The following is a 24,477-nucleotide window of genomic DNA, read 5'->3' as shown; positions in this document are numbered from 1 at the left end:
CAGTCAGGCCTCTGAACACAGGGCATCAGCCCCCACCTAACCCTTCTCCCCCACAAACCTAACCCCACCTTTCATGTGAATGCACACACCTACATGAAAGACCCTTCCCATTGGAGTGGCAGCATGGTTCCATCTCCCCATGGGATCAGGGGTCTCTCCTCCCAGATCTGAAAATCCAACAGGTGCCATCTCTGCATGACAATGGGGCTTCAGATCATGGAGGTGCCTTGAGCAGCCAATGAACCTTTCCCATTCGTCATTGAGGTAACTTCAGTAAGGGTAAGGGTTTAGATCTCGGTAACATCGAGATCTTCCCATCTCAGAGCTGGGAAGAAGAAAAAAGAAAGAAGGAAGAAAGAAAGAATAAAAAAGAAGAAAATTTGCAGACAATGCAGTTTCTCCTTTATTGCACTCTCCCCTGCCCCCCACCCACAAAATCCCCAATCCTTGTGTCTCCAGGAAAGATAGGTGTACAGGCAAAAACTGAAAGGTTAACTGCTACATTCTGTCCCACACTTAACACTGGGACCCTTACAATTGTCAGTCCTCCTGGGCCCAAAACACCCAGCAAGGCTGCAGACTAGACTTCTAGGCTTCTAGACTGTGAGCCCACTGTTGGGTAGGGACCGTCTCTATATGTTGCCAACTTGTACTTCCCAAGCGCTTAGTATAGTGCTCTGCACACAGTAAGCGCTCAATAAATACAATTGAATGAATGAATGAATGCAGACTGGACAGAAATCTGTTTCCCATACAAAGCCTGCCTTCCTCAATCATCCCCTCTGCTGACTGCTTCATAATAAAGACCCCATGGTTCTGCCTCTCAAAGAGTGGGATGGAGTGGACACAGTCATGGTCCCTACTTTATTTCTGACCCTGTGCCTCTTGCCTTCCCCCCTGCACGCCCCCCCCCCACCCCCCCGCCGTTCTTCCCCAGAGGAAGCCACCATCAGTCATGGAAAGGTACCTCCTCCTAATACTGAGGATGTGCACACAGGGCCCTGAGTGCAATCTATAGAATTAAGGGCCCTGGGGCTCCTCGGTCCCAGTCAATTCAGATAGGACCAGTTCCCTGCCCAGAGCCCCGGCCCCTGTTTCCAGAACCAGCCTCCTTCCCAAGAACAGCATCTCCCCTCCTCACTCTTCTTCCCCTTAGGGTAACCCCATCATGCATGCAAACAGACACCACCTTCCCTTTCACATGGCAGTGCAGGTCTGGCTCCATCCATCAACAGCAAGGTGAATCTGGGGACAGACCTCACAGTGCCCGCGCCACAGGGAAGGACTCCACCAGCTGGGGAGATGCGTCGAGTGGCCTCTGTGGAGAGGAAGAGACTGTCAGAGCTGCCCCTTGGTCATCCGACCCTGAGCTGTGCTCTGTCAGGGAAACAAGGGCTGTGGTGCTTCCTCTGAGGTTTTGGAGCTAGCTGGACATGGAACTGGGGGACTCAGAGATAGGGTGTCTGAAAGGAGAGGGGCAGCACGGAAGCTTCTCGGACCATTCTGGTCAATGCCTGGCGCTGTGAGATCTGGCCTCAGGAGATGGGCCTGGACTAGTGGTTGTGGAAGCACGAGCCTCCCCACCCTGCCCTCCTTTGGCAGCTAAAAACCACATCCCTCAGATGTTTTGCTCTCCGGAAGGACTATTCCACCGATAGAAAGGGAGAGACAGTGGATTAGAAACAATCTAGTTTTGCAAACGTGAGTCTCTCTCAAAACATGGATTACCCAGGAGATATGAGGTTTGACAGCTGCAGCTAAGCAGACTACAACATCCTGCATCTCTAAACCCTTACCCAAGCCCATCTTCAGATTCCCAAGTCCATTAGACATTCTCCAGGGACTGTAGGCCCAGAACAACTACAGACTGGACAGAATTCCATGTGGGACAGGGACTGTGTTCAACCTGATTTGGTTGAATCCACTCCGGAGCTTAGTGAAATGTCTCCAACACAGTAAGCACTTAACAAATACTACAATCATTATTATCATTATTATTATTATTAATAAATACAATTAATTGAGCTTGTACCTGACCCAGAGCTTAATATAGTGCCTGGCACAAGCTCATCCTCTAGACTGTAAGCTTGTTGTGGGTAGGGAATGTATCTGTTCATTGTTCTGTTGGACTCTCCTAAGTGCTTAGTACAGTGCTCAGCACCCAGTAAGCACTCAATAAATGCAATTGAATGAATGAATTCAGTCTTTTATTTCTTTCTTCCAGCACTCCCACTGAATCACTCTAGAACTGAAGTCCACACGGCTCTGCTCCTCAGAGCAGAAGAAGGTGGACCTACTAATGCTGCCCTGTCCTACTCCTGACACTAGACCCACAGAAGCCACCACTGTCAAGCCCACAATGTCCCTCCTCTAGGGATGAGGATGTGCAAGGTGAGCCTGGACACAGGACTGTGGGCAAAGGGAGGTTTGGTCCATCAACAGAATTAAGGGCCTCAGGTCTTCTGGTCAGACAGAGCCAATTCCCTGCACAGAGTCCCAGGCCCTGTTTCCAGTACCAGCCTCTGTACTGGTTGAGACAACCCTCTCCTCTCTCTCCTCCTCCTCCAGAGACGAACTTTTAAGCCTGCAAATTCAAAAACAAACATTCACAGCTACAAACAACACCTTCCCTTAGACCTGGCAGCACAGTTCCTGGCTCCATCTCTCCACAAGGATGAGAGTTGGGAAATATACTGCTGTGGACATGGGGGAAGTAGAGGGAGGGGTCCCCACTCCCATAGGAGCTACCACTATCAGACAGGGAGGGGGTCCCCACTTGTGGACATGGATGTGCAAGGCCCTGGGTCTGCTCAGTTGGTCAAGCCAAAGCCAGCTCCCTGCACAGGGCCCCAGTTCCTGAGCCCAGAACCAGCCTTCTTGCTGACAGTAGCACCGCCATCCTCATTACTCTCCCCAAAGCTAACCCCATCTTTCATGTACATATGCAAGCCTGCGCGCTTGCGTGCTGGCGCACACACACACACACACACACACACACACACACACACACACACACACACACACCCCACACCTTCCCTTTGAGTGGAAGTGCATTACAGAGCTCCAATCTTTCAATGGTAGGATACATAAGGGAATTGACCTAACTGCCTCCAAGTGCAGCAGGACAAACTTCAAGTGTGGGTAGTTGTGATGAGCTGCCTCTGCAGAGGGAGCAGTAGCCAGTCAGATTCTCCCCGTGGTCATCCAACCCCAACCTGTGCACTGCTGGAGGAGGAGTCCTCTGGGGCTTTCCTCCCAGACCTTGGAGCCAACTGGACCCAGAACTAGGGGTCTTGAGACTCACCAGAAAGGCCTCCTCTGGGGATCGGGAAGAGGATCCGTACTCTCATGGGAGCAAGGCGGCACTGGAGATTCTCCACTGGCCCCAATCAATGGACATGTAAAACTGAGGAACCTGGATTAGTGATGCTGAGGGTCCTCGTTCCCCCATCCTGCCTTCTGTCAATAGGTGATGACTACATCAGCTGCCAGGAAATAACAGTGTCCTCATCTGGAGAGGGAGCTGTAGGGGTTTGCTGAAAACTTACTTTCTTTAAATTATTTATGATAAATTATTCACCTTAATGTGCATCTCACCTTCTAGATGGAGAAGGGGAAGCACACATTATGGGCAGGGAAGGGGTCTGCCAATTCCTTTGTGATGTACTCTCCCGAGGGCTTAGAACAGTGCTCTGCACATAGTAAGCTCTCAATAAATACCATTGATCAATTGATTGATTTCTCCAACATTTTTCCCCACATAAGAGGTTAGGTGAACACCCAGACAACTAGAGCCAAGTTGCTGCTACACTCTGCCCTACTAACACGGACCCAATCCCGACTCCTCCGATCCCCAGGAAAGGTTCATGTTACAGGGACTGCAAGTCCAGAACTGCCGACTGAATAGAGCTGTTTCTAGTACAGTACCTACTTTCTGCTCTCCCACCTGCACTTCTGGTGACTTGTTCTTAGGAGCCCAAACAACTCTGCTTCACAAAGACAAATGGAGTGGAAGCACTAATCATCACCGTGTCCTCCTGACATAGATCCCCAGAAGCCACCACTGTCTGCCATGAAGTGTCCTTGTCGGACAAGTGTTTATTCCTTTGTGGAGCTGAGGATATGCAGGGTGGCCCCACAGGCAGGACGGGGCTCAGGAAGGTTGGACCTGTCTACAGAATGAAGGGCCCTGGATTTTCTCAATCCTACAGTCAAGTCAAACAGAACTTGTGCCCTGCACAGGGCCCCAACCCCTGTGCTGGGTTTGGCAGCCCCTTTATCACTCTTCTCCCCTTTAAGCTAAGGCTATCGTTCATACACACAGGCACACACATATACACACATATACACATGCTCTCTTCCTTTCCTTTTGGAGGACTATGCCACCCAAGGCTCCATCTTGACAGCAGGGCACGTCTGGGAATTGACCTCTGCCCACATTAGGAAGATGGGCCTCAAGGCTGGAGAGATGCTTTGAGCACTTTCTGTAGAATGAGTAGTAAAAATTAGATTCTCCCCTTGGCCATTCTGCCCTGAGCTAAGTGCTTCCAGGTGGTTGTGGCAGTAGAGCTTTGAGCAGGCTGGACTTGGAATGGGTCGGCGGGGAGGGTGGAAGGCAGGACTCAGGACTCCCTAAAGCCTCCTCAGGAGATGGGCAGTTCCCATGAGAACCTTGGTCTCACGGGAGTGAGCTGGCACAGGAGCTTCTCCTCTGGACCCAGCTGATGGACACGTAGAGCTGTGCACCCTGGTCTTGAAGCACGTGCTTCAGAGAAGCAACGTGGCTCAGTGGGAAGAGCCCGGGCTTTGGAGTCAGAGGTCATGGGTTCATATCCTGGCTCTGCCAACTGTCAGCTGGGTGACTTTGGGCAAGTCACTTCATTTCTCTGTGCCTCAGTTACCTCATCTGTAAAATGGGGATTAAAACTGTGAGCCCCCCGTGGGACAACCTGATCACCTTGTAACCTTCCCAGCGCTTAGAACAGTGCTTTTTGCACATAGTAAGTGCTTAACAAATACCATTATTATTATTATTATGCATTATTGATTCTGAAGGTCTGATCGGGAGCATATCTGTTTCAAGGAAAAAAAAACAGTTTTCAAAGCTAGGAGGTGGTGGGGAAGGGAGGGGAGGAAGCAGAAGCAAACTAGCTTTACCAACACATTTTACCACTCTTCACCCCAAGCCCAACTTGGTGAAGTGGACACCCAGACAACTGCAGCTAAACTGACTGCTACACTCTGCCCTACTAACACTTGCCCATCCCCTCCTCACATCCCCAGAAGGGATTTGTTCTCCAGAGATTGGAGGTTCAGAACTACACACTGTATAGAATTCAGTTTCTAGTAAAAAAAACAAACCAATAAACTTGATTCATCCTTCCATCTGCACCTCTGCTGACTCAATCTCAGCTAGGAATCCACATGACTCTATTTCTCAGAGAAGAATAGGATGGACACACTAATTCACACATGATCCTCCTCCTCCTGAAATAGATCTGGCATGGCTTAATAGATGGAGCACGGGCCTGGGAGTCAGAAGGCAATGGGTTCTAATCCCAATCTGCCACTTGTCTGCTATGTGACCTTGGGTCACTTAGCCTTGGGTCACTTTACTTCTCTGGGCCTCAATTACCTTGTCTGGAAAATGGAGATTGAGACTGTGAGCCCCACATGGGACAGGGACTGTGTCCCACCTAAATGGTTTGGATCCACCCCAGTTCTTAGTATAGTGACTGGCACATAGTAAGCGCTTAACAAATACCACAATTATTATTACTATCCCCAGAAGCCACCACTGTCAATCACGGAATAATAATAATTTTGGTATTTGTTAAGCGCTTACTATGTGCCAAGCACTGTTCTAAACACGGGGGGAGATAAAAGGTAATCAGCATGTCCCACGTGGGGCTCACAGTCCTTAATCCTCATTTTGCAGATGAGGTAACTGAGGCACAGAGAAGTTCAGTGACTTGCCCAAAGTCACACAGCTGATGAGCGGCAGAGCCGGGATTAGAACCCATGACCTCTGACTCCCAAGCCCGGGTGCTTTCCACTGAGCCACACTGCTTCTCATAAGAAGAGATCCTTCATTCATTCAATCCTATATACTGAGCGCTTACTATGTGCAGGGCCCTGTCCTAAGTGCTTCTCTGGGGGTTGAGAATGTGCAGGGTGATCCCGCAGCCAGAACCGTGGGCACATGGAGGTTTGACCTGGTGATAGAATAAAGGGCCCTGGGTCTTCTCAGTCCCATGGTCAAGTCAGACAGGACCAGTTCCCAGCACAGAGCCCCAGCTCCAGTAGCCTAAAGGTATCACTTTGGCTCTCCAACAAGTTAAAGAAAATGGCAGACACTGGAACTCCCATCAGAGTCATTCAGCGTGATAGAGGAAGAAAGGTGATCATTTGGTTCCCCATCCACTACATGGGAGCAGCGTGGCATAGTAAATAGAGCACAGGCCTGTGAATCAGAAGGTCATGGGTTCTAATCCTGGCTCTGCCACTTGTCGGCTGTGTGACCTTTGTCAATTCACTTCACTTCTCTGGGCCTCAGTTACCTCATCTATAAAATGGGGATTGAGACTGTGAGTCCCACGTGAGCCAGAGACAGTGTCCAGCCCAATTTGCTTGTATCCACCCCAGTGCTTCATACAGAGCATGGCACATAACAGGTACTTAACAAATACCATTACTACTGAGTCAAGTAGAAGATTAAAGACTTCAAAGTCCTCCAGCAGCTGACTCTTTTCCTAACTGCCCTCTTCACCCCTACTCTCCAGCTCACATTCATTGCTCCTCCCAAGCAAACCTTCTTCTAGCAGCTCGCCCACAACGCTCTCACCTCTGACCCCTGCTCATGTTATTCCCTCAAACTAGCCCTCCCACTTCAAGTTCCTCAGGTCATAGTACTCCTCATTAACAAAGCCCTCCTGAAAACCTACCTCCTCCAGGAGGAATTTCCCTATTACACAGCACCATGTTTGATCTTGTCACTCCGTTAGCCACCCTTAGCATGTATGTACTCTGCTGAAGTCCTGATAGCAGTATTAATAGGTTCAATGAATATAGTGATAGAATTATAAAAAAGCACTAAATGGTTTCACACAGAAATAAAGTGCACTAATGCATTCCCAAGATACAAAATATGGATTAAAAACATATAAATATATATTTAAAAACTGGTGAAAAAATTCACATGGGACTTTGCTTTATATTGATGTACATACTCTACTTATTATTTCATTTTACATATTCATACTGTTACCAACTTAATGTATATTTTTCTTTTTGCAACTATAATTTCGATCTGCATTTTTCAATCAATCAGTGCTATGCACTGAATTCTTACTGAGTTCAGAGCACTGTACTAAGCACCTAGGAAAGTACAACAGAGTCAGTAGACACGATCCCTGCCCACAGGGAGCCTACACTAGTGTTTCCCCCACTAGACTGAAAATTCCCAAAGACCTTGTGCATATACAATTGCTCATTAAATACAAATGAATGAATGACTGAATGAGTTAATCTATCAAAAATAGGCTTTCTGTCCCGTAGACTGTAAGCTTCCCTCTAGACTGTAAGCCCCTGGTGGGCAGAGAAAATGTCTACCGACTCTGCAAAGCTTAGTCCAGTGCTCTGCACACAGTAAGCACTCAATAAATATGATTGATTGACTGATTGTCCTCTTTCTGCAAGACTTGGTATTACCTTTACGTAGTGTCCAATTCAGATTTCTTTATGCAGCATTCCTCTCAGAAACTCTTTGAAATAATTTGTATTGACACTTCCACTTGGTTTAATTATTCTTTCTCTTCACTGTCTTACATACCTTTAACCTCCCCAGAGCTTAGAACAGTGCTTTGCACATAGTAAGCGCTTAATAAATGTCATTATTATTATTAGTAGTAGTAGTAGTAGTAGAAGATGGTTTGGTTCATTCTGAAGTGAAGACTTCACAAATTCTTGAGCTCCTTCCGCCAAGAAATTTTCCCTAGATCACCAGGAGATGGCGATGCGTGACAATTCTCTGCTAGGTTAGGGCTGAATCTCCACACATCTGTTAATAACAAACCGTTCCTACCACATTCTTTGCCCTTTAAATTTATCCACTTCTTTTCCATTCATTTTATAGAGATACTGAGCAACATCAGACCACATGATGTTATATGAAGCCAGAATATAAGTGATTGATTCAATGCATTTCAGGGAGATACAATTGGAATTATCTTTGGTGTACATATGATAGCTTCTACCATAAGGCACAAGATTAGATAGTTTATTCCCACTGCTATAGACAGAACTTTTTAATTACTCAAGAAAACTGCGTTCTAACACTATTGTCAGTATTTTGAGAGTGCTTATGTGGGCGGAGTACTCTAATAGACACTTGGAAATGTGTACCAGATAAAAATATGGTCCTTGCCTTGAATTTACAATCTAATGGGGGAGACAGGCATGCACATATTTGTGTGTGTGTGTGTGTGTGTGTGTGTGTGTGTGTGTGTGGAAGTTGGGGGAATCTGGGCGGGGAGGGAGCTGGGGATGAACTGATCTGGAAATGGAGATTATTCAGGGAATATCTTGACCAATAAATCAGTAGTATTTATTTAGCACCTACTGTGAGCAGACCACTGTACCAAATATTTGGCAAAACACTTGGAAGTAGGTAGACATGATCACCTCTCTTAAGGTACAGGTAGTGGAGGAGACAGACACTTAAATAACTTGCATATAGGAGTAAGTAATAAAGTATAATAATATGCACATTCATAAATGCTACTGAAGGTGTGTGTACCCAAGGGTTTAAGCAACATGGAAGTGTTTATCCCGGTTCCACCACTTGTCTGTTGTATGACCTTGGAGAGGTCATTTGTCACTTGGATAAATCTGTCACTTGGAGAGGTCACTTGAACATTTCTCTGAGCCTCAGCTACCTCTTCTGTAAAATGAGCCCCATGTGGGACATGAACTGTATCCAACCTGATTAGCTTTTATCTGCCCCAGTGCTTCGAACAGTGTCTGTTTCATAATAAATGTTTAGCAAATACCATTAAAAAAGTGTTAAAGTGGAACTTAGGCATAATTTGGGTGGGGTGTTAAGATATTAAGCGAGGAAGACCTTCTGGAGAAAATGTAATTTCAGAAGGGCCTCGAAGATGGAGAGAGTAGTGGTCTACCAAATGTGAAGGGGAGGAGGGAGGATGCAAGGAAGATGTTGGCAGCAGAAAGAAGAACAAGGCACAGTTAATAGATTGACTTGAGAAGACTGAAGTGTGTGAAGTGGAATGTAGTGGGAGAAGAGAAGATAAACAATGAGGAGAAAGCTGATTGAGTACCTTATGATGGGCAACAATTGGAGTCTATTGGGGAGTGAGGAGTAGTGTTCAGGAGAGTGTTCAGAAAAGCAGTGTGGGCTAGTGAATGGAGCATGTGCATGGAGTCATAAAGTCCTGGGTTCTAATCCTGACACCAACACTTGTCTGCTGTGTGACCTTGAGCAAATCACTTAACTTCTCTGCCTCAGTTACCTCATCTGTAAACTGAGAATTAAGAATGTGAGCCCCATGTGGGTCAGGGTCCCTGACTATAATCCAACCTGATTATCTTGTATCTACTTCAGCATTTAGTATAGTGTCTGGCACAGAGTAAGTACTTAAGAGAAGCAGCGGATGTTGCCAATTTGTACTTCCCAAGCGCTTAGTACAGTACTCTGCACATAGTAAGCGCTCAATAAATACGATTGATGATGATGATGATGATGATGATGAAAGAGCAAGGGCTTGGGAGTCAGAGGTTCCCTCATCTGGAAAATGGGGATTAAGACTGTGAGCCCCATGTGGGACACCCTGATTACTTTGTATCTACACCAGTGCTTAGAACAGTGCTTGACACATAGTAAGCACTTAACAAATACCACCATCATCATTATTATTAACAAATACCATGAAAAATGGTTTAGAAAGATGAGCTGGGGAGCAGAATGAAGTATGGACTGGAGAGGGGAGAGGCAGGAGATTGGGAAGTCAGTGAGGAGGTTGATGAAGTAGTCAAGGTAGCATATGACATGTACCTGGACTAGTTTTGTGGTAATTTGGCAAGTGAGGGGCAATGTTGTGGAGGAAGAATTAACAGGATTAGTGGCAGACTGAAAATGGGGACTGAAAGAAAGGGATGAGTCAAGGGAAATTCTATGATTTATGTGAGACAAGGAGGGTGGTGGTGTTATCAACTGTGATGGCATAGCACTTTGCAGATATCCAAGTTTTGTTTAGAATCGATTAGCTTCTACTGTTTAGATTGGAGTGATTAGAATGGCCAGAACCAGATGAGACTAATCTGGGAAGGCTTCAGGGAAGTGGGGGAGGTAATGTTGGGAAGGAAAAGATTAGGGAATTCCTTCAAGAAAGCTTCATACTCCTTACACCGAAACCACCCTCAAACTGCGGCTCTCACCCAAGAATGCTCTCTGATTAGCACCAGAGAGACTTTAGGTGACTCCTACTTGTTTGCCTCAAAAAAGGGACCTGATGAGGAATAGTATGACCACCAGCTGAACTGCTATGAACGTAAATATTCATCTTTCAAAACACAATGGTTCAATGTCAACTGTTCTTGGTCTTGTTTCTCAAAAATATTTTTGACTGGAGAAATCTCTAGTTTCTGGAGTCAGAGGAATTATGTAGGCAGTCAGTTATGTAGTCATTTGGAGCACACGACTATTTCCTAGAATCAACTCAGGATTGTAGATTTAATGCATAGGCTAAGCTTTGGCTTTCCTTCTTGGCTATGAGCCTTTCTTCTCCTCTCCCCTCAGGGAAGCTACTCCAGCAGTGGGATTACATCATTCTGCATAATCATCATCATCATCATCAATCGTATTTATTGAGTGCTTACTGTGTGCAGAGCACTGTACTAAGCGCTTGGGAAGTACAAGTTGGCAACATATAGAGACAGTCCCTACTCAACAGTGGGCTCACAGTCTAAAAGGGGGAGACAGAGAACAAAACCGAACATACTAACAAAATAAAATAGAATAGATATGTACAAGTAAAATAAATAAATAAATAAATAAATAGAGTAAAAAATATGTACAAACATATATACATATATACAGGTGCTGTGGGGAAGGGAAGGAGGTAAGATGGGGGGGATGGAGAGGGGGACGAGGGGGAGAGGAAGGAAGGGGCTCAGTCTGGGAAGGCCTCCTGGAGGAGGTGAGCTCTCAGTAGGGCCTTGAAGGGAGGAAGAGAGCTAGCTTGGCGGATGGGCAAAGGGAGGGCATTCCAGGCCCGGGGATGACGTGGGCCAGGGGTCGATGGTGGGACAGGCGAGAAGGAGGTACGGTGAGGAGATTAGCGGCAGAGGAGCGGAGGGTGCAGGCTGGGCTGTAGAAGGAGAGAAGAGAGGTGAGGTAGGAGGGGGCAAGGTGATGGAGAGCCTTGAAGCCCAGGGTGAGGAGTTTCTGCCTGATGTGCAGATTGATTGGTAGCCACTGGAGATTTTTGAGGAGGGGAGTAATATGCCCAGAGCGTTTCTGGACAAAGATAATCCGGGCAGCAGCATGAAGTATGGATTGAAGTGGAGAGAGAAACGAAGTTGGGAGATCAGAGAGAAGGCTGATACAGTAGTCCAGACGGGATAGGATGAGAGCTTGAATGAGCAGGGTAGCAGTATGGATGGAGAGGAAAGGGCGGATCATGGCAATGTTGTGGAGCTTAGACCGGCAGGTTTTGGTCACGGCTTGGATGTGAGGGGTGAATGAGAGAGCGGAGTCGAGGATGACACCAAGGTTGCGGGCTTGTGAGACAGGAAGGATAGTAGTGCCGTCAACAGAGATGGGAAAGTCAGGGAGAGGGCAAGGTTAGGGAGGGAAGACAAGGAGTTCAGTCTTCGACATGTTGAGCTTTAGGTGGCAGGCAGACATCCAGATGGAGATGTCCTGAAGGCAGGAGGAGATGCGAGCCTGGAGGGAGGGGGAGAGAGCAGGGGCAGAGATGTAGATCTGGGTGTCATCAGCGTAGAGATGATAGTTGAAGCCGTGGGAGCGAATGAGGTCACCAAGGGAGTGAGTGTAGATTGAGAACAGAAGGGGACCAAGCACTGAACCTTGGGGAACCCCCACAGTAAGAGGATGGGAGGGGGAGGAGGAGCCTGCAAAAGAGACTGAGAATGAACGACCGGAGAGATAAGAGGAGAACCAGGAGAGGATGGAGTCTGTGAAGCCAAGGTCAGATAGCGTGTTGAGGAGAAGGGGGTGGTCCACAGTGTCGAAGGCAGCTGAGAGGTTGAGGAGGATTAGGACAGAGTAGGAGCCGTTGGATTTGGCAAGCAGGAGGTCATTGGTGACCTTTGAGAGGGCAGTTTCCGTGGAACATAGGGGACGGAAGCCAGACTGGAGGGGGTCGAGGAGACAGTTGTTGTTGAGGAATTCTAGGCAGCGCGTGTAGACAACTCGTTCAAGGAGTTTGGAAAGGAATGGTAGGAGGGAGATGGGGCGATAACTAGAAGGTGAGGTGGGGTCAAGAGAGGGTTTTTTTAGGATGGGAGAGACATGGGCATGTTTGAAGGCAGAGGGGAAGGAACCAGTGGAGAGTGAGTGATTGAAGATGGAAGTTAAGGAGGGGAGAAGGGATGGAGCGAGAGATTTCATGAGATGAGAGGGAATGGGGTCAGAAGCACAGGTGGCCGGAGTAGCACTTGAGAGGAGGGAGGAGAGCTCCTCTGAGGATACTGCTGGGAAGAATGGGAGAGTAGCAGAGAGTGTTGAGAGCCGGGGGGTTGGAGAAGAGGGGGAAGTGACTTTGGGGAGTTCGGACCTGATGGATTTAATTTTGTTAATGAAGTAGGAGGCCAGATCGTTGGGGGTGAGGGAAGGAGGAGGGGGAGGAACCGGGGGCCTGAGAAGGGAGTTGAATGTACAGAAGAGCTGGCGGGGGTGATGGGCATGGGTGTCAATAAGGGAGGAGAAATAGTTTTGTCTGGCAGAAGAGAGGGCAGAGTTAAGGCAGGAAAGGATAAACTTGAAGTGAACGAGGTTGGCATGGTGTTTAGACTTTCGCCAGCAGCGTTCGGCAGCTCAATCAATCAATCAATCGTATTTATTGAGCGCTTACTGTGTGCAGAGCACTGTACTAAGCGCTTGGGAAGTACAAGTTGGCAACATATAGAGACAGTCCCTACCCAACAGTGGGCTCACAGTCTAGAAGGGGGAGAAAGAGAACAAATGCAGATCATTAACAAAATAAATAGAATAGTGAATATGTACAAGTAAAATAAGTAGAGTAATAAATCTGTACAAACATATATACAGGTGCTGTGGGGAGGGGAAGGAGGTAGGGCAGGGGGGATGGGGAGGAGGAGAGAAAAAGGGGGCTCAGTCTGGGAAGGCCTCTTGGAGGAGGTGAGCTCTCAGTAGCGCTTTGAAGGGAGGATGAGAGCATAAGAGCGAAGGAGGCGGACAGTGGCAGTGATCCAGGGCTGTGGGTTAGTGGTACGAGAGCGGCGAAGGGAAAGGGGAGCGAGTGAGTCTAGCTGAGTAGAAAGGGTAGAGTTGAGAGCAGTAATCTGATCATCAAGACTGGGTAGAGAGGAGAGGGCAGCGAGGTGGGGTGTGAGGCACTCTGAAAGATGTGTGGGGTCCAGAGAGCGGAGATCTCTGTGAGGGAGTAATACGGATTTACAGGGGAAAGGAGTGTGAGTGAGGAGGCAGGTGAGAAGATTATGATCAGAGAGAGGGATTTCAGAGTTGGTGAGGGAGGACACAGTGCAGCGGTAGGAGATGATGAGGTCGAGGGTATGACCAAGTTGGTGAGTGGGTGAGGTGGGGTGGAGGAAGAGGCTGGCAGCGTCAAGGAGAGATAGAAGGCAGGTGGCAGAGGAGTCCTCAGTGATATCCATGTGGATATTGAAGTCTCCGAGGATCAGAGTGGGCATGGAGAAGGAGAGAAGGAAGGTGAGGAAGGGGTCAAAGTCGTTAAAGAAGTTGGAAGTGGGGCCGGGAGGGCGGTAGATGACGGCTACAAGAATCTGGAGGGGGTGGTAGAGGCGAATAATGCAGGCTTCAAAGGAAGGGAAGGGAAGGGAAGGGGGAGGAGGGATAGTGCGAAAGCGACACTGGGGGGCGAGAAGGAAACCGACACCTCCTCCTTTTCCAGTGAGTCTGGGGGAATGGGAGAAGAAAAGGCCTCCACTCGAGAGAGCAGCGGAAGAGACCGTGTCGTCTGGAGACAGCCATGTTTCCGTTAGGGCGAGGAGGAGTAGAGAGCTGGAAAGGAATAGGTCCAGGATGAAAGGGATCTTACTTAAAACGGAGCGGGGGTTCCAGAGGCCACACCTGGCAGCAGCTGTCGAGGGAGGGGAGGGAGGGGGAAGGGTGCGAGGGGTGGGGAGTGTTTGGATTGGGATGAGTTGGTGGGGGCCCGGGCGGGGAGAGTGGGAAGGGGGGTGGCGATGGGAAAGGAGAACTGGGAGGGGTGGGGGCGGGGAGAAGGGGAAGGAGGGGGCTGGGAGGGAGGAGTGGAGGACTGGCGCTGGTACAGAGGGATCCTTGGTAGGGGGTGAGGGGGAGAGGTCTTGGTGGGTGAGAGAGAGGGAAAAAGCTGGGTGGGAGAGGGGAAGGGGAAGGTGAGGAATGGGAATGGCAGTTGGGAGCAAGGGAATTGAAAGTTCATGGTGAGGTCAGCAGGGCGAGTGACAGTACAGCGGGAGGTTAACAATTGAGATGCAGAAGCAATAAAACAGTAGCAATGATATAAGTAGGCGATGGCATCACAGAGTGTAGTTAAACAATCAATATGCTATGGCAATAATAAAATTGGGAGATAATGATGTCACAGAGAGCAGATACAAATTATTAAGTGCTGGAGTAGGGTGGGCCTGTTAAGGGGGGTCAGGGAGCAGAGATACCTGGGGAGAGGAGCGAACAGTCAACTAGCATGGGAGGGCTGAGTAGGTGCAAATAAGGTTATCGTTAATGTAACATGGTGCTAACAAGGGCTTCTTACCTGGGGGCGGGGTAGAGTCAGTCAGGACTGGACCAGGAAGGGGGGGATGAGGGGCACTTTAAGGAAGGTCGCCTAAGTGGTAGGGGGGTGGAAGCAGGGGGCGTCTGTGGGGGCACTGTGGGCAGGCGGGCCTCTCGGGAACGGAGTCCTGGGCGTCTATGGCGGCGCTCTGAGGAGAGGATCCTTCCAGGCTCTGAGCATGCGCGCCTCTGTGTGTGTGTGTGTTCGTGTGTGTGTGTGTGTGTGTGTGTGTGTGTGTGTGTGTGTGTGTAAAATAACCCACCTGAAATGGATACCAAACCCTCCCCTAAAAGAGCAGTGATACCAAAAACCAGTTCAAGGCCAACAAAGCAAATGGGTCCCATTTAGAGTTTACTGATGAAGGCAATCCTGTAAACTGGCCCACTCAAAATCCCACAAACTTCACTTTCCTGCCCAGGGCAAATTTGAAAAGGAAAGGAGAGGGAGGGAAGAAGGGAGGAATGAATGAAAGGAGGGGGACTCAATCAATGAATGTATGCTGAAGGGGAGGGGAAATGGAGGCTATAAAAGGAGTGTGTTGGGGGGGAGGTGGACTGTAGGTGTTTAGAGGGGACTGGGGAATAATAATGATAATGGTAATAATAATAATAATAATGGCTTTTGTTAAGTGCTTACTATGTGCCAAGCACTGTTCTAAGCACTGGGGGGATACAAGGTAATCATGTTGTCTCTGGAGTTGGGGGGGACTCACAGTCTTAATCCCCATTTTACAGATGAGGTAACTGAGGACCAGAGAAGTTAAGTGACTTGCCCAAAGTTACACAGCAGACAAGCAGAAGAGCCAGGATTAGAACCCATGACCTCTGGTTCCCAAGCCTGTGCGCTTTCCACTGAGACATGCTGCTTCTCTAATGGTATTAAGTGCTTATGTGCCAGGCACTGTTTTCAAGTGCTAGGGTAGGGACAAGATAATTGAGTTGGACAGAGTCCCTGTCCCACATAGCGTTCATAGTCTTAATCCCCATTGTATAGATGAGGGATCTGAGGCACACAGAAGTTAAGTGACTTGCCCAAGGCCATACAACAGACAAGCGGTGGAAGGGGGATTAGAACCCTTGACCTGACTCTCAGGCCTGTGAGCTAATACCCAATCAACTCGTGTGGCCCTAAGAAAACCAGTTTTCACCTAGATAGGACTTCTAAGAGGCCCTGGGCCCAATTCCATCTCCTCCCTGAGACTTCATTTCATTATCAAGGTAGGTTTCTTTCCCTTCCCCTCAGCACAGATGGGAGCCCTCGGTGGGCCAGGCCTATAACTGATTTAGGGTCAGTCAGTTAGTCAATTGTATTTATTGAGCACTTATCGTGTGCAAAGTACTGTACTAAGATTTTGGGAGGGTCCAATACAACAATAAAACAGAGATGTTCCCTGCCCATAGTAAGCTTACAGTCCTCGTGCCTGTCCCCCTGCCTCAGGACAGAGACTACTAGGGGTGACTTTACTAACAAATAACCAAGCTCAAAAGCTGTCCAGCTGGCAGTACAGCAAATTCAAGACTGGGGAAAGGGAAGGGAGTCTGTGCATCTCTCCTCACACTCTGCTCTTCAGTTGTTTCTAAATGTCAACCCTATTCTCTGGGATTTTTTCCCCCCTGAAGAACCAGTACCCTATGGAGAATTCCTGACAAGAAGCAGATCTCACCAGGAAAATCCTAGGGAGTTAGTTTCCAATCAATCAAATTTATTAAGCACTTTCTATTCATTCATTCATATTTATTGAGCGCTTACTGTGTGCAAATCACTGTACTAATTGCTTGGGAGAGTCCAATATAACATCAAACACATTCCCTGCTCACAATGAGCTCACAGTCTAGAGGGGGAGACAGACATTAATATAAATAAGTAAGCAGATAAATAGATAAATAAATTACAGATATATACATGAGAGAAGTGAACTGAATTGCCCAGGGTCACACGGCAGAGATGTGGCATCTCAGTCCATCCTCTGCACCCTATAACAGGAAACCTGTTCAATGGTAAGTTCTGAGGGGCCTTGTGTGGCATGTCCCAACTCCAGGAATTCTGTAAGGTGAGGCTGGAGAACCCCATGGCAGACCTGGTTGCCTCATGGCCTCGGGTGAGTCACAGGCCCCCAGTAAAGGTGGCCAGTAGAATGGCTATTTGTCTTAATCCGATTCTCAGCCAATACAGTATGGGTCAGTGTCGAATGCCTTCCTGCCCACTATTTTTATTTTCCACGCCCAGCCTCCTTCAGCTCCTTTACTCCGACCTACTGAGTTCCATGGCTCGGAAGAGGCGCCTGTACTTCCAGGGAGAAATGGTCAAGAATCGGGTGGACTTCCAAGAATCAGAGTGACCTTATGGAAAGAGCTCAGGCCTAGGAATCAAAGGACCTGAGTTCCAATCCTGCCTCTGCCAAATGCCTGCTGTGTGATCTTGGGCAAGTGGCTGCACTTCTCTGGGCCTTGGTTCTCTTCTTGGTTCTTAGACTGCGAGCCCCATATGTCCGACCCAATTCACTTGTATCTTACCCAGTGCTTAGAATGGTGTCACGCACATAGTGAGCGCCTAACAAAATAGCATATAAAAAGTGTTCCATGAGACACTTGACACCTCTGGAATCAGCGCTTAGTACAGTGTTTGGAACATATCAAGTGCTTAACAAATACCATTATTGTTGTCTGTTGGCCCAAGATCTGTAAGGCCCATCTTTGGCCATCCTGAGTGGCCAGCCTTAAAGCTGACTTACCCTTCCTTCCTCTCCCCACGGCACATGGCCCCCTTGCCTGTGTTTTCCCTTCACTCTCCCACGGCTCCTGGATTAAAAGCCCCACAAAGTTGGTCTCCTCAACCTACTTCTTACACCAGCAGTCCTTCCCCTGGAAGCTGAATGGGACAGAAGCAGGAAGGAGAGAAGCAGGGCAGCCTAGTGAAAAGGACCTGGGCTCCAATCTCGGTTCTGCTACCCATCTGCTGCGTGACCCTCGGCAAATCACTTGACTTTCTGGGCCTCAGTCATCTCATCTGTAAAATGAGCCCCAGTGGGACAGTGGCCGTGTCCAACCCCACTATCTTCTATACACTGTGGCACCCAGCACAGTGCCTGGCACATAAGAAGTGCTTAACGAATGCCATTAAACAAGAAACAAAAAAGAAAAAGAAGACACAGAGTGGAAGGGACAGTGGGACTTGGGACTGGGGAGGCCTTAGCGAAGAGCTTGAGTTGATTGATTGATTGATTCATTCATTCGTTCACTCATTCATTCTTATTTATTGAATATCCTCTTGGGTGCAAAGCACTGTACTAAATGTACTAAATGAAAACACTAAATGAGAATTAGACCAGACCCTCTAGTAGTATGTGAATGGGTTTCAGGGATCTATAATTAAGGATGTTTTTCCAGATCCTTTTAATGATGAGCAGCTGCAAATCCCCTTCTCCTTAATAGTCTTCTGCCTCTTCATTCCTTGACCCTACATCCCCTCCCCTCAAAGCTCCAGTCTCTCCATTAGGTGTTTTTAAGTGGGGAAGGGGCCACTGCCCCTTTAAACCCCAGAGGCTGCTGGGCCTTTCCCTACCCTATATAGGGCCTGTGAGTGCTATTTTCTGTAAGCTGTGGAGAGGGAATATGATCCTCTGGGGTTTGGGGGAGCAGTGTTTTTGATGCTCCCTTGGTTAGCTTTTCTTTTGTTCAGCTGTGTTAATTGATGTCTATTGAATTGGTGGTGCTGAGGGGTTTTGTGGAGAGAAGTTGGTTTTGATGGCTCAGGAGGGACTCTGTTTGGTGCTTTAGAGGGCAACTTAAGGCTGGGCATATTGATGTTGTTCTCAGTGGTGATAGGGTAGGTTATGGGGCGAGTTGGTTTTATAGGGATAACTCAGAAAAGAGTTGGGTGCTGATGTGGTTGGTTTATAATAATATTAATGGTATTTGTTAAGCTCTTACTATATATGCCATGCCCTGTTCTAAACTCTGGAGTAGATATGAGGTAATCAGGTTGTCATTCATTCAATCACATTTATTGAGTGCTTACTGTGTGCAGAGCACTGTACTAAGCGCTTGGGAAGTACAAGTTGGCAACATATAGAGACGGTCCCTACCCAACAATGGGCTCACAGTCTAGAAGGGGGAGACAGACAACAAAACAAAACATGTGGACAGGTGTCATCATCAGAATAAATAGAAATAAAGCTAGATGCACATCATTAACAAAATAAATAGAATAGTAAATATTCATCCCACTGTCTCCCCTGCTCTGTTTTTCAGCCAAGACCCAGCCTGGAGGATTTTTTTTATGGTATCTGTTAAGCGCTTACTACGTGCCAGGCACTTTTCTAAGTGCTGGGGTAGTTACAGGCTAATCAGGTGGGACACATTCCATGTCCCTCATAGGTCCCACCACCTTAACCCCCATTTTCCAGACGAGGGAACTGAGGCACAGAGATGTGACATGACTTGCCCAAGGTCACCCAGCAGCAGACAAGTGGTGGAGTCAGGATCAGAACCCAGGCCCGGGCTTTAACCACTAGGCCGCACTGCCTCTCCTCCTGGCAGGGCAGCCCATAAAGCAGGATGGGCCAACAAGTCTGCCTCACATTGGCTTCCAAGTGCTGGGGAAGGTGGGTGGGAAGGCGTTCGGGAAGCGGGGCGGATCCGGCCGTCGGGCCCCGGAAGCTCCGGGGCCGCCTCTGGCGGGGGCCCGGCTCCGAGCTCCCGCACAGCTAGCATCTGTCTGGGGAGCCCCTCCCTTGTACTATGTGGGGCTCACAGTCTTAGCTGTCATTTTACAAATGAGGTAACTGAGGCACAGAGAGGTGAAATGACTTGCCCAAGGTCACACAACACATATGTAGTGGAGCTGGGATTATAACTCACACCCTCTGATTCCAAGTCTGTGCTCTTGCCACTAGGCCATTCTGTTTATGAGAGTGCTTGGGGTTTGGATACTTGGTTATTTTATTGATTATGGTGATTGAGGGAGTTGAGGAATGGGTTGGTCTCAAGGGCGTAAGAATGGGGGTCCCCCAGGGCAGCATCCGAGATCAGTTGCCAGGGGAGGGGCAGGGTGGCGGTACTGTCCTGCTACCCTCAAGGGCTGTAAAACTGGAAGCCCCTTGAAGGCAGGATTGCACCGACCTCAGCTGACTTTATGGGCCTCCCAATCACTTTACCCCAAGGTACAAGTCTCTCCTTTAACTCCTGTGGAACTCGTTATAGCTCCCCCAAAGCCCAGGAATGAGTTGCAGTACGGTAGCCCTACCTGTGTGAAGTAGACTGTAAGGTCGTGGTGGGCAGGGAATGCGTGTGTTATTACATCGTTCTCTCCTGAGCACTAAATACAGTACTCTGTGCTCAATAAATATGATGGACTGGCTTGGAGCGCGGTTATAGCAGCAGAAACCAAGTCACCAATGGCATTCATTGAGTACTCGGTAAATACTGAGCAACTGGGAAACTGAGTCAGAACCTAGTCGGCTTAAGATTTCAGATGACTTCTCTCTCTGCTCGTCATGGCTCCTAATGGAATGGGTATAATTTATTTTTATTAATGAGTAATAAATTATTAATATTAATGTGTGTCTCCCCCTCTACACAGTAAGCTCATAGTGGTCAGGGAATCTTTCTGTTGATTGTGCTATTGTGCTCTGCCCAAGGTAAGTGCCAGATAAATACAACTGATGACTGAAACTGGCATCCTTAGCAATCAAGGCTTCTCACCCCTGTCGTGTTCTTTGTACAGTGCTCTGTCAAAGAGCCTTCAATCATCACTATTGCTATTATTTTACTTGTACATATCTATTCCATTTATTTTATTTTGTTTAATATGTTTTGTTTTGTTCTCTGTCTCCCCCTTCTAGACTGTGAGCCCACTGTTGGGTAGGGACCGTCTCTATATGTTGCCAACTTATACTTCCCAAGTGCTTAGTACAGTGCTCTGCACACGGTAAGTGCTCAATAAATATGATTGATTGATTATTGCTGTCAATGCAATACTGCCTCCCTTCATTTTCTGTACTGATTTACTGTTTTTTATGTGCTTGTACTGTCCTTTCAAGCTTGCCTTGGGTTCAGCATGTGCGACTTCATGTACTGACCCTGTATATGCCATTCCACCCGTGTGTAACTCAGTTTTAATGTCTATCATGTAGCCTGAAAGCTGCTTCGGAGTAGGGGACATGTATGCTATGTAGTGTTGAACTTTTTGAAGCAGTTGTACCCTGTTATTCCAAAGTCAGGGCTTCCCCCTCTAGCTGGTAAGCTCAATATGGGTAGGACATGTGTCAGGGCATGGACACTGATGTATGGGGTAAGAGTGGTTGGGGCCCAGCCTCTGATTTGGCTACAGTACTCATGCCCTAGAGGGGCTGGGCATGCCACACATGACACAGGTTTTGGTTTTTGTTGGCTGAGGAAGAGGTCTATGCTCCAGGAAGAGAAGTGTCCACCTGGGACAACACAGTATCTCTGGAGCAGAGGAAGTGGAGGGGTTGTGATGCTACTAAGTGCATTTTGAGGAGGGATGACTGGTGCTCTGGGTTTGGAGAAGAGGGTTTTGGTGGGGGGAGAAAGGGATGGGGCAGAACGATGGGGTTCATGGACATACATGCTTACTGTCTCTCTGTGTGTGTCTCTGTCATTGTGCCCTTCTCCTTGTGCTCTTGCCAGCCCCCAGTTAGCTAGTATTTCCCACTGAACCATAAAGTCACCAAGGCCAGTGACCCTCTACAATGTCTACACTGTGCCTGCGCCTGGAATGTGGTAGAAGGCAAGAGGCTGCTTTTGCAAGGCTTGCACCCAGCCTGGTGACCTTGCATCTTGTGACCTTTCTGCATACTTTTGTGCAGCCCTTTGCTGTGCCCTTTTGGTTGGATTCAGCACCATGGTTCCTTCATGGAAACATCACTATCGGGGTGTCATACTGTGAGCCCCCCAGGGCAGAATCCGAGATTTGTCATGAGGGGAGGGGATGGGTGGCAGTACCGTTGTGTGCCCCTCAAGGGCTCTAAAACTGGAAGTCCTTCGAGGGCAGGATTATACCAACCTCAACTGGCTGTCCAGGGACTTCCTTTCTGGGCTTCCCAATCACTGTACTCCAAGATACAAGTCTCCCCTTTAACTCCCATGGAACTCATTAAAGCTTCCCCCAAACCCAGGAATGAGTCGGAGTTCGGTAGCTCTACCCGTATGGAGTAGACTGTATGGTTGTGGTAGGCAGGGAATGCATGTGTTGTTCTATCATACTCTCCCGAGCACTTAATACAGCGCTCTGTGATCAAAGAATATGATGGACTGGCTCGGTGCATAGTTGTACCAACAGAAACCGTCACCAACAGCATTTGTTGAGTACTCAGTAGATACCTAGTAACTGGGAAACTGAGTCAGAACCTAGTCGGCATAAGATTTCAGATGACTTTTCTCTCTCCACTCATCATGGCTCCTAATGGAATGGGTATAATTGATTTTTATCAACGTGTGTGTCCCCCTCTATGCAGTAAGCTCATAGTGGCCAGGGAATCTCTGTTGATTGTGGTATTGTGCTCTGCCCACAGTAAAATATGGATAAATATGACTGACTGAAACTGGCGTCCTTAGCAATTGAGGCCTCTCACTCCCATCATATTCTTCGTACAGTACTCTGTCAAAGAGCCTTCAGTGATCACTCTCTGTAATGATGGCATTTTATTAAGTGCTTACTATGTGCAGAACACTGTTCTAAGCACTGGGGAGGTTACAAAGTGATCAGGTTGTCCCACGGGGGGCTCACAGTCTTAATCCCCATTTTATAGATGAGGTAACTGAGGCACAGAGAAGTTAAGTGACTTGCCCAAAGTCACAAAGCTGACAATTGGTGGAGCCAGGATTTGAACCCATGACCTCTAACTCCAGAGCCCGTGCTCTTTCCACGGAGCCACGCTGCTTCTCTGTGCTGATTTACTGTTTTTTTATGTACTTGTACTGCCCTTTCAAGCTTGCCTTGGGTTCAGCATGCACGACTTCATGTACTGACTCTCTATATGTCAATCCTCCCGTCTGTAACTCAGTTTTAATGTCTGTCATGTAGCCTGAAAGCATCTTTGGAATAGGGGCTGTGTATGCTATATAGTGTTGAACTCTTTGAAGCAGTTGTACCTTATTGTTCTAGAGTTACTGCTTCCCCCTCTAGCCGGTAAGCTTGATGTGGGCAGGGCATGTGTCTGTTATTGTTCTCATGTACTCTCTCAAGGATTTGATACAGTGCTCTGCACACAGAGGTCAAATCCAATCGACTGACTGATTTAGACTGTAAGCTCCCAGTGGGCAGGGGCTGTGTCTTCTCCACCCAACTTGCCAAAAAAGGTGCTTAATGGGGTGTGGTCTTGCTCAAGTCAGACAAAACGTGGGGCCAGCCGCCCCAATCGAGCTCTACTGTTGGTGGAGGGGAGGAGGAGCAGGGTTGAAGGACCAGACTGGCATTGGGTAAGTGTTTACAGCCTTGGCTGCATGAGGAGAAAAGGCAGAAGCCCAGCTTCTTTCTGATGCCCTGGAGAAGTTTCCCAAACAGCCCTGTTTGGAGGTAAGACACTGGGCAACTGGGTTTGTGGGTGTGTTGGGAAGGGGTTCTGCAGGGGTTAAGACTCTTGTGGGAAATGCAGACAGCATGGAGTGTTCTGCCTTGGGGTGACAAAGCCAGCCAGGGTGTGTGAAAGGCAGCCAGAGCTCTGTGCTGTTTCTATCCTGGATGGGGGTCTGTCTGTCTTTCTTTTCTCCCCCCAACCCAACTCCGAAGATTGTGGCTCTCATTGGTGGGAGAATCTCAGATCTTTCCCTGTCCCTGTCAATTTTGTCCAGCTGGGCTAACATGGGAGGCAGGACCCTCTAGACCCAAGACCCAGGGAGAGGACAGCCTGGGGTGGGGAGTGGGGTAGTCCCAGGTTCCACTAACTAGTCAATCAGTGAGTCAATCAGTTGTACTTAAGTGACTTGCTGTGTGACCTAAGAGGTGTCCCTCAATCTCTCTGGATCGCTGCTTTCCCCTCCCCCTTTTCTAATAATAAGCAGCACAATAAGTGTTGTATTAAGCGCTTCCTAAGTTCCAGGATATCCATCATTTATTTATATTCATGTCTATCTCCCCCTCTAGTCTGTAAACTCCTTGTAGGCAAAGACTATGTCTACTATGTTTGATTGTAATAGTAGTAATAATTGGGGTATTTGTAAAGCACTTCCCACATGTCAGACACTGCACTAAGTGCTGCGGTAGATACAAGGCAATCGGATTGGACCCGGTGCCTGTCCCACACAGGCACCATCCTCATTTTACGGATGAGGCAACTGAGGCCCACAGAAGTTGTGACCTGCCCCAGGTCACACCCAGAGAAGTGGTAGAGCTGGGATTAATTAATTGTCATCTTTGTTAAAGTGGCCCCAGTGTGCCAGGCAGTGTACCAAGCACTGGGTGGGGGGCCAGGGGAGAGCACAAGCAAATC

General features: G+C 48.1%; 1 long non-coding RNA gene across 1 annotated transcript in view; it reads right to left on the bottom strand.

Moving 5' to 3' along the window:
- Positions 1-1,256: 1,256 nt before the first annotated feature.
- Positions 1,257-24,477, bottom strand: part of LOC119919945 — an 81,100-nt gene continuing 57,879 nt past the window's right edge. The window contains exon 3 of the long non-coding RNA XR_005447751.1: positions 1,257-1,318. This is a non-coding gene — a long non-coding RNA (uncharacterized LOC119919945). The remainder of the gene's footprint in view (positions 1,319-24,477) is intronic.

Source organism: Tachyglossus aculeatus, chromosome X1 (genome assembly GCF_015852505.1).
Source record: "Tachyglossus aculeatus isolate mTacAcu1 chromosome X1, mTacAcu1.pri, whole genome shotgun sequence".
Classification (NCBI taxonomy): Eukaryota; Metazoa; Chordata; class Mammalia; order Monotremata; family Tachyglossidae; genus Tachyglossus; species Tachyglossus aculeatus.
Note: the sequence above shows the minus strand (reverse complement) of the source record. Positions and strands in the feature narration are given on the sequence as shown.